The following is an 8,266-nucleotide window of genomic DNA, read 5'->3' as shown; positions in this document are numbered from 1 at the left end:
TTTTGAAGTTCGTTGGCTTGATTTTGTTTTATCTTCAATTGAGTAGCAATTTCATCATCATCAACATCATGCCCATCTTCATGTTGTTAATGCAATTGAATTTAAGATTTTCCATGTTGTTTTCCTTGCACTATACAAATGCATTGATAACCAAGTCATCATGACATTACCCTCATTTAAACAGTTGCATACAAAAATATTTTGTAAATTAATTTTTGTTTTCATTTCCTGTTTTCTTTTTCTGTTTCTTTGCAGTAAATCTACAACAATTTGTTATTTGGTTGGAAAAACTAAAACAATTTCCATTATTTCAAGCGGTATAAATTCAACAATTTTTCTTAATTCTCCAAAGGTAAGTTTAAAGTTTTTTTTATTATTTAATATTTTATTTTTATTTTATATGCGCTAACAATCAATCAATCATTTATTTTATTTTCTCTTCTTTTAAAACATTTAATTGATTTATGAGAGCTTAGCAAATGATTTGTTAAAAAAAATGTTTAACTTTTTATGTATGTTTTCAATTCTTTTTTGTTAATGTAATTACATTACATGTGTTTAGAACATTATTTACAGACTCATTAAAAGATTTGACGTGTTTAGCATGTTTTCTTAATAATTACAAAAGGCAACATAAAAATATCTAATGCTTTTTTAATATTGTACTGATATTGAGCTGTTCTATATCTGTTGTATATATGTGTGTGTGTTTTCTTCACTTGTTGTTTCTATTTAAAATTTTACACACGATTTGTAAGATTCTTTTTTTTTTCTGCCGCAACGTGTGTCATTTACTTGATTTAAAAAAAGTTGAAAACAAAAAAAAAACCGTTCAACAGGAAGTATGTGGGGATGTCTTTAATGTAGTTAGGAATAGCTGATGAGCTTAATAGAGAGATCTTGTTTAGACTGTACAGATTTTGACTTAACATTTTTATAAAACAAATACTAAAAGCAAATTTAAAATCTGTGGGTGACACTCTAGGCTAGGAAGTAATGTGGTCGTCTATTGGTGTGGGGTAGTTGGTTCGATTCTCACTCAAGATTCTTGTAGGCTTCACTAGAAAGGGATGTATAGTTGTCGTCCTACTGTTAGGTAAATTTGATAAGAATATGATTTACATTCCAGTTCAATAATTCACCTTAGTTAATATTCGATTTAAGTTAAACATAAAAATATCTTTAAAACCCAAATTTATTTTAGTTAAAATTAAATTTAATTTTAACCAAACCTCTTATATAGACACCATATGTTGCCAGTTTAAATCAAACCCACCTCAAAACCATTAAGTGTCATAGATTCTAAATGAAAATGCACATGTTAATAAAAAAGGTCAAATTTTAAAAAAGACAATAATAACAATCAAAATCAGATATTGACAACTCATAAGTGAGAATATAGTTCACAATCTGAAAATTTTTGGACAAAAAATATGTATTTTATTTGACATAATTATTTGTTATTGAAAAAATGGCCACCTACGAGCTTAGAAAGTAAACAAATTATATTATTTAACAAGTTCCAAGAACATAGCATGATAGTAATTTAAAAATGTTAAACAATTTAACATAAAAAAATCTTTCTACAAAATTATGTCCACTAACACATTAACATTAACATAATAAATTGAAAAAAAAAATAATAATAATTATAATAATAAACCGAACACAACTACAGTGATCGAATAAATAGAAATAGATTTGCTGATTTAATTTCAGCACCATTTAAAGTTTCTTTTTACTTCAATAACTACAGCCTTATTTGAAAAGATTAACTTTCTGTACCATTTAATGTTTTCTGCTTTGAACTTAAGAGTCTCTGCTTATCTTTCTCACCTAACTTCAATAACTGCAGCCTAATTTTAGGAGATTTCCTTCCTGTACCATTTAATGTTTTCTCCTTTGAACTATGAGTCTCTGCTTATCTTTCTCACCTAACTTCAATAACTGCAACCTAATTTTAGGAGATTACTTTTGTGTATAGCAAAAATAAAATTATTTGTTTGACTGAAATTTTAAACTTATATTAATCTTTCTCATTTTAACTACCACTGATCTATACTAATCCCTCTTACCAAAGTTATAGTAAGCAACCTCACAAATTGTAGCCTACTTTGAAGGTGAATATTTTTCCTGTACAGTAAAAATAAGATTATTTGTTTGCTTACCAAAGAAAAAAAAACAACTTAAGATTAAAAGACTTAATTAAACTTAAAAGTCTTTTTCATTACCATTCTTTTCCTCTTGTATATACTTTTGTTTCTTTTTAATTTTTTTTCTTCCTTGTGTTATTATTTCTTATCATATGGTTGGTTTGTTGACTGCCAGTGATATGAGCGCACTGTCATTTACACGTGCTCAGACTTGTGATTCGTACTTAAGCATTTTTTTCACAAAAATAAATATGAAAGAAAAAAATTCACAGCCAGAAATCGATTTTTTTGTTCTTAATGGTTAGTAAATGATACTGTTACTTGTGGGTACTTATTTGCTTTCCTTTTAAAGTAGAAAAATAAAATCACTAGCTTTTTAAAAAATTGGTTTTTAACTTTAATTTTTGAAAAATAGCTTTAGTCTGCGTGTGTGTATAATGATGCTTGTCATAACACATCATAAATGTTGCACTTACATTGTTATATTTCTTTTTTGACTTCTTAAAATTTTTTTGTAAGTAGAGAAACATTATATGTTGAAAAATGAAGAAAAAAAGTAATCATGTATTTTACTACCTTACAATACTTTATTTATACGTTCTTTAATATTTAAAAAAATATATGTGGAAAAACGAGCGGACGGATATAAATTGGCACGTAAAAGTATACTTCAACAGATACACTTTTTCAAACCTAGCAGTTTTACAATGATTACAATGTACCCGGTTTTTTTGAAGTGTATTAATACATGGTTAACTAGAATTATTATATTTTTATGTTACTGTAGAGAAAATAACTTGCTCTAACGATCCCGAATAAACTGACGCGGATCAAATTCATAACCTAAACTCTATAAGACTTTCGTTTAGAAATTATATATTTCTTAAACCTCTAATACGAGACAAACATTCCGAATTGCAGGATTCTATTTCATATTTGTGTGCGTATGAATACCTACATTTTAAAATACAAACCCTGTAACTATATGTGAATATAGTGGTAACATTTATGGTTAATAATTCCGGGCAGCACTTCATACATTTACTGGTTGAGCGACAACGTTAACAGCTTGCTATCAGCTCTCCTGCAGTCAGGCAAACCATCCTGTCAGCCAATCAGCCAGTCAGGCTTCATCAATACTTCTTATACTTTATACACCTCCTGCTAGTGTGTAAATATCAAAGTATCTAAAATAAAAGCAAAGAAGAAAAAAAAAAGAAAACTATACAGCAAAGAGTGTAATACTGTAGTCCTTAATATTGGTAACCATATCACAGTTTAAACATCAAAGACTTCAAATATGGGTAAAAAAAAACAAAATTGAAAGATACATGGAAATTCATATATAGAAACATATTTCTTACCATTTTTTTGAGCTTTTGTTGTTACCAGAATTTTGTTATAACCATAATTTTTTCATGCATATATTTTTTAAGCAGTTAAATATGCCATTGTTGTGGTTACACTCGTTGCATGTATAAAACATAAAATTGATTTGAAGCTTTGGTATTACATACTAAACTTGATTCCTTTAACAATTTTTTCGATTTCTGGTTTGATTTTCTTTATTTTTTTCGTTTAACAAAAGATAACAGCACTCTTGAAAATCGTAAAAAAATGTCTTGTAAGAAAATACTGAGTTAGCAGATAAAAAAAAGCAAATAAAAAAAGTATAAAATAAAACCCGGAAGAAGGACACTTAAAAAAGGGGAATGTATTGATTGATTTTCAATAAGAATAACACAAACAAAAAACTGAAATAAAACACTCATATGGACTGTTAAAAACACGAGAAAAAAACTAAGAAAAAAACAACCAACTTTTATGTACCTTGAAATCGGAGTATGTTGCTTTTTTACATGTTTTTCTTTACAAAGAAAAGACAACTTTTAAGTGCCAAATTGATTTATTTTTGTTGGTCTACAAAAAAATACCTATTTTACCTTAAATTGTAAAATTTATTTTTAGATGTACATTTTTTTATCTATTAGGTTATTTTTATGTATTTGTAAAATATTGAAGGTAAAGCAGATTTTGTCATAAAAAATTTTTACAGTTTTGTGTTTTATAATATGTAAATAATTTTTACAATCTAAAGGTACGGTCATACCTATCAAATATTTGACTTAAAAGACGTAATTTTTTTGTAAATTTATTTCTAATTCTATATAATAAAGACGGGTTTAAACTGTTATCGTCAAATAAATAAATATTAAAGGTTAATTTCAATTTTTAGGGGTCACGTGATTTTTGTAAAATATTTGATATATATGAATGTAGCTTAAGAAAAATTTTTTTAGTTCTGAAAATTTCAAATTTGGTGTGAAATATCTTAATAGTTATTACCTTTTTGTATTAAAACTTAATTTTCTTTAACAAAATGTTAAATTCTTAAATTAGCTTCAGGGTCACCAGTCATTAAAGCTGTGAGGAAAGAAATTAAATTACATTAATAACACAAATTTGGTACTTTTTGGAATTTTTTTTGTACTCTTTTGCAAAAAAAGAGGAAACATAACTGACGTATAAAAGTATTTTTAAATTATAGGCAACTACAACGATATTGACAATTTTGAAATAAAATGGTTTTTAAATTGAATATATGAAGAAGTACCAAATGGAGAAACAAAGGGAAATTTAAATTCATTCAAATTAACAATGTCATTCCAAGAAATAGTGAAAAAAAATTTATCCTTTTTACCTAGGAATAGATTTTTTCGAGAAGTTTAGCAAATATTAATTTGTTCCAGAAAAAATTACCCAAAAAATTTATCCAATTTATAAATAGTAAATATTATGTTTCAATAAGTATTACAGAGTAAGTCCGTAATTTAATAGGTCAATAAATAGAAAAAATTTTGTAATGTGCTAAAATGGCACAAAAAAAAGAGTTGTCTCCCGTATACACCCAAAAAGAACTGAATAACGAAAATATGTATACAAATCTGAGGAAATCTTGAAAATTTCTTCAAAAATTCATTATCGTACAGATTGTGCCTGTTTGTAGGAATTTTGTGTTTAGAATATGTGTGTGATTTGTTTTAATTGTTTTTGAAATTAAGTTTTCTGTTTTGAAAAATTTAAGAACAAATTAGAAAAAAAACTTAAAAAACTGTTTTTCCTTGAGAAATATAAAATAGAGTAATCTGCAATAATTAATAGAGTGCATTATGCATTAAAGTAAACTACTCCCCTAATGCAGGCATTAATCGTGTTTATTTTTAGAAAATTACATGATCTGTTGCTAATCATGTAACTTAATAATAGGACGTAGTAGTTTTGGTATTACTTTGATGTAATGCATAGATGCATTACGTGGAGTATGTTTTTTCCATATATTTGGTACTTATTCTTGGGGGAGTAGTCTTTATACTCGTGTTAGGAAATAATTTTTCAAAATAATAATAAAAAAAATAATTTTAAATAAGTAATAACAAAAATAACACCACTAATAAAAAAATTCTCTCATGTTAGTATTTTAATTAAAAATTACTGCAAACATATTTTGTAATTTGTAAAAATTATAAAACTACTCTTGACAAACTTATTCCACAATTTTATGCATAAATAATTTAAAATCTAAATTGTTAGCAACAACATAGATTTATCCTCTTTTTTGTGGAAATTTTACAACTATCTTAAAGCTAAATAAATAAACTCTTACAGAGTTTAGATATTTCTTGGCATGTGTGTGAGTAAGTGTGTGCTTTTTGATGCGGCTGCATTGAAAATTATCCATGTTTGTAGTTTAGTTACACATGACAGTGTATGAACTTCTTGCTGCTATCGTTAGTGTACGTTCTTTTGAAGGTAAAAACTTTTGATTTTATGCTGCAATAACTTAAAATTTCGAACGAACAGCAGGCCAAAAACAAACAAACAAAAAAAAAAACGAAAGGAAACGTAAGAAAGAAACGAAAAACAAAAAAAAAAAAAATAAATAGAATGAAAGAACGCCTACTGTGCCATAAAAACCTTTAGCTTTTTACAAATAAAAGTGTTTTATTGAAATGAAACTAAAGGAAAAGCTAAAGCAAAAAACAAGAAACTAAACTAACTAAAACATGAATAAAAGTCGTATACTATGTAACACATCACTACCACAACTTTACCATACACTTACACATATACACAACTACCTACATACACATATGTGACATAAAGAACTCTTGTCTTTAGACTCTTAAATGTTAAAAACTTCAAGTAGCAAAAAGAGTAGGAAAAAATACCGCTTCTACAAAAAAATATAATTCTATAATAGTACAAGTTGTAGGAAAATAGTCGTAAGAATCAAGAAGAAAATTGTAAGTTAAGCCAAGGTGCGACTTGAATAGTAATCATTATGCGACTTTGAACTTATTTTCTTTAATTTTTGTTTTAGATTTTCTTTCTTTTTCTCTCTCTCTCTTTCTCTTAACACACATCTTTTGGTTGTTGATGCCTTTCACTTGAAGCCTTTTCATTACTAACCTCATACAACACACATGTATGTGTGTGTGTGTGTGTTTTTACTAATACCTTCAAGTGTTTGAGGGTAAATATAAGTATGTAGTTGTTTTTTGTAGATTTCTACTGTTTTTATGACTTTTTTTCTATCTTTCATTCACCCTTTAGAGTAGGAAATTTAGATGTTGGCATAGAATATTTTGAGATAAAGTAACAAGAGCTCATATATGCAGGGTTTAAGATAGATATACAATTTAGTTTATAGACTTTAGTTAATATATGTATGTATGTGTGTGGAAGTGTGTTATTGCGATAATGAACAAATGTGACCAGCTAAATTGAAATGTGAGACATAAAAGAATTAGTTTATGTTTAGTAATATAAAAACTTAAGCCTTTTTATGTAAAATAAAAAATCTCTATGCTATTTTTATTAATAAAATATTTTAAATTTTATTTTATTTTCTAAAATGTATAAACTTTTGTAATCTTCTTAAATTGCCTGTTCTTATATAACCCACTTAAGTTGGTTACATATGTAAAATTTTGGAATTTATCTAGTTAGTTGAAGATCTATAAATGTGAATATAGTACATGCATATGTATATGTGTAATTGTTTAAATATAGTGTATTTGTGTTTGCACACTGGGTTTAAGTAGAGAAGCGACATCATTTTTTATGACCTCAATATTATAACATTTTAAGTTGCAACTATACTAATACAGAGAAAAAAAGAGAAAAAAAAAAAACAAACACTAAGATAATTTCTAACTAATACACATACTTATTTATATACAAAGATTGTAGATAGATTGATAAATCTACATATTTATAAATTGTGGAAAAATAAACAGTTAAGTTCAAAAAATGTTTGTAGAGTCGATGACATCAATAGATAAAAATCAAGTTATTTATTGAAATAAAGTTAAATTATATTTAATATTTTGTTCAATTACACATATTGATTGGCTGATCAGTCTTTAAACTCGAAAACAGAACATGATTTATAATTTAGCAGTTTCAGGTTTTGGTTTTACAGATTTTTGGTTGTCAGATTTTAACATTTTGCAAATAACAAAAATACCATAGCAATACTTTGTACCAACGAGGTCCTGGTCGCCCTATATAACATTTTTAAAATTTACAGGAAATGAAGCAAACAATTGTTTAGATTAAAAACGATTGTTTTCCTTCTTCAATATTAAACTCGATTTTGAAGCAATAATACTAATAATAATAAAAATTAATTTTAACTTATAGAAATCAAATTAAAAATACATACTCTCTTTTGCTTTTGTGTCCATTTCTTTTTGCTCTCCACTGTTTATTTACACATACTATTTATGTTAAATACTTTTATGTTAACATTTAACACGTAGTTGCTGTAGTGCTCATAGTGTTATTGTTGTAATCGTATAAAATTTTCAGTGTATGTGTGTAAAACTCATGTAAACCCCCGTGTAACCTTTTAACAAACTCATTTACAAATGCTTTTTCTGGTTTACAATACTCATCAATTGTATTTAAAGGGCATGAAAGTATTTTCATTTGTAATTTTGTATGGGTGTGAAGTTAAATTTCGAAATTTATTATCCGAGACAAAAACCATCAACATTAACAGAATTATGTTTAAATGCTAACAGAGCACTGTTAGGGTGTTTAGGATA

General features: G+C 26.5%; 1 long non-coding RNA gene across 1 annotated transcript in view; it reads left to right on the top strand.

The window, feature by feature from the left end:
• The first annotated feature begins 225 nt into the window (after window positions 1-225).
• Window positions 226-8,266, top strand: part of LOC124418654 — a 32,289-nt gene continuing 24,248 nt past the window's right edge. Inside the window, exon 1 of the long non-coding RNA XR_006940127.1 lies at window positions 226-352. This is a non-coding gene — a long non-coding RNA (uncharacterized LOC124418654). The remainder of the gene's footprint in view (window positions 353-8,266) is intronic.

This window comes from Lucilia cuprina, chromosome 3 (genome assembly GCF_022045245.1).
Source record: "Lucilia cuprina isolate Lc7/37 chromosome 3, ASM2204524v1, whole genome shotgun sequence".
Lineage (NCBI taxonomy): Eukaryota > Metazoa > Arthropoda > Insecta > Diptera > Calliphoridae > Lucilia > Lucilia cuprina.
The sequence above is the reverse complement of the archived record's forward strand: the minus strand, read 5'-3'. Positions and strand labels throughout refer to the sequence as shown.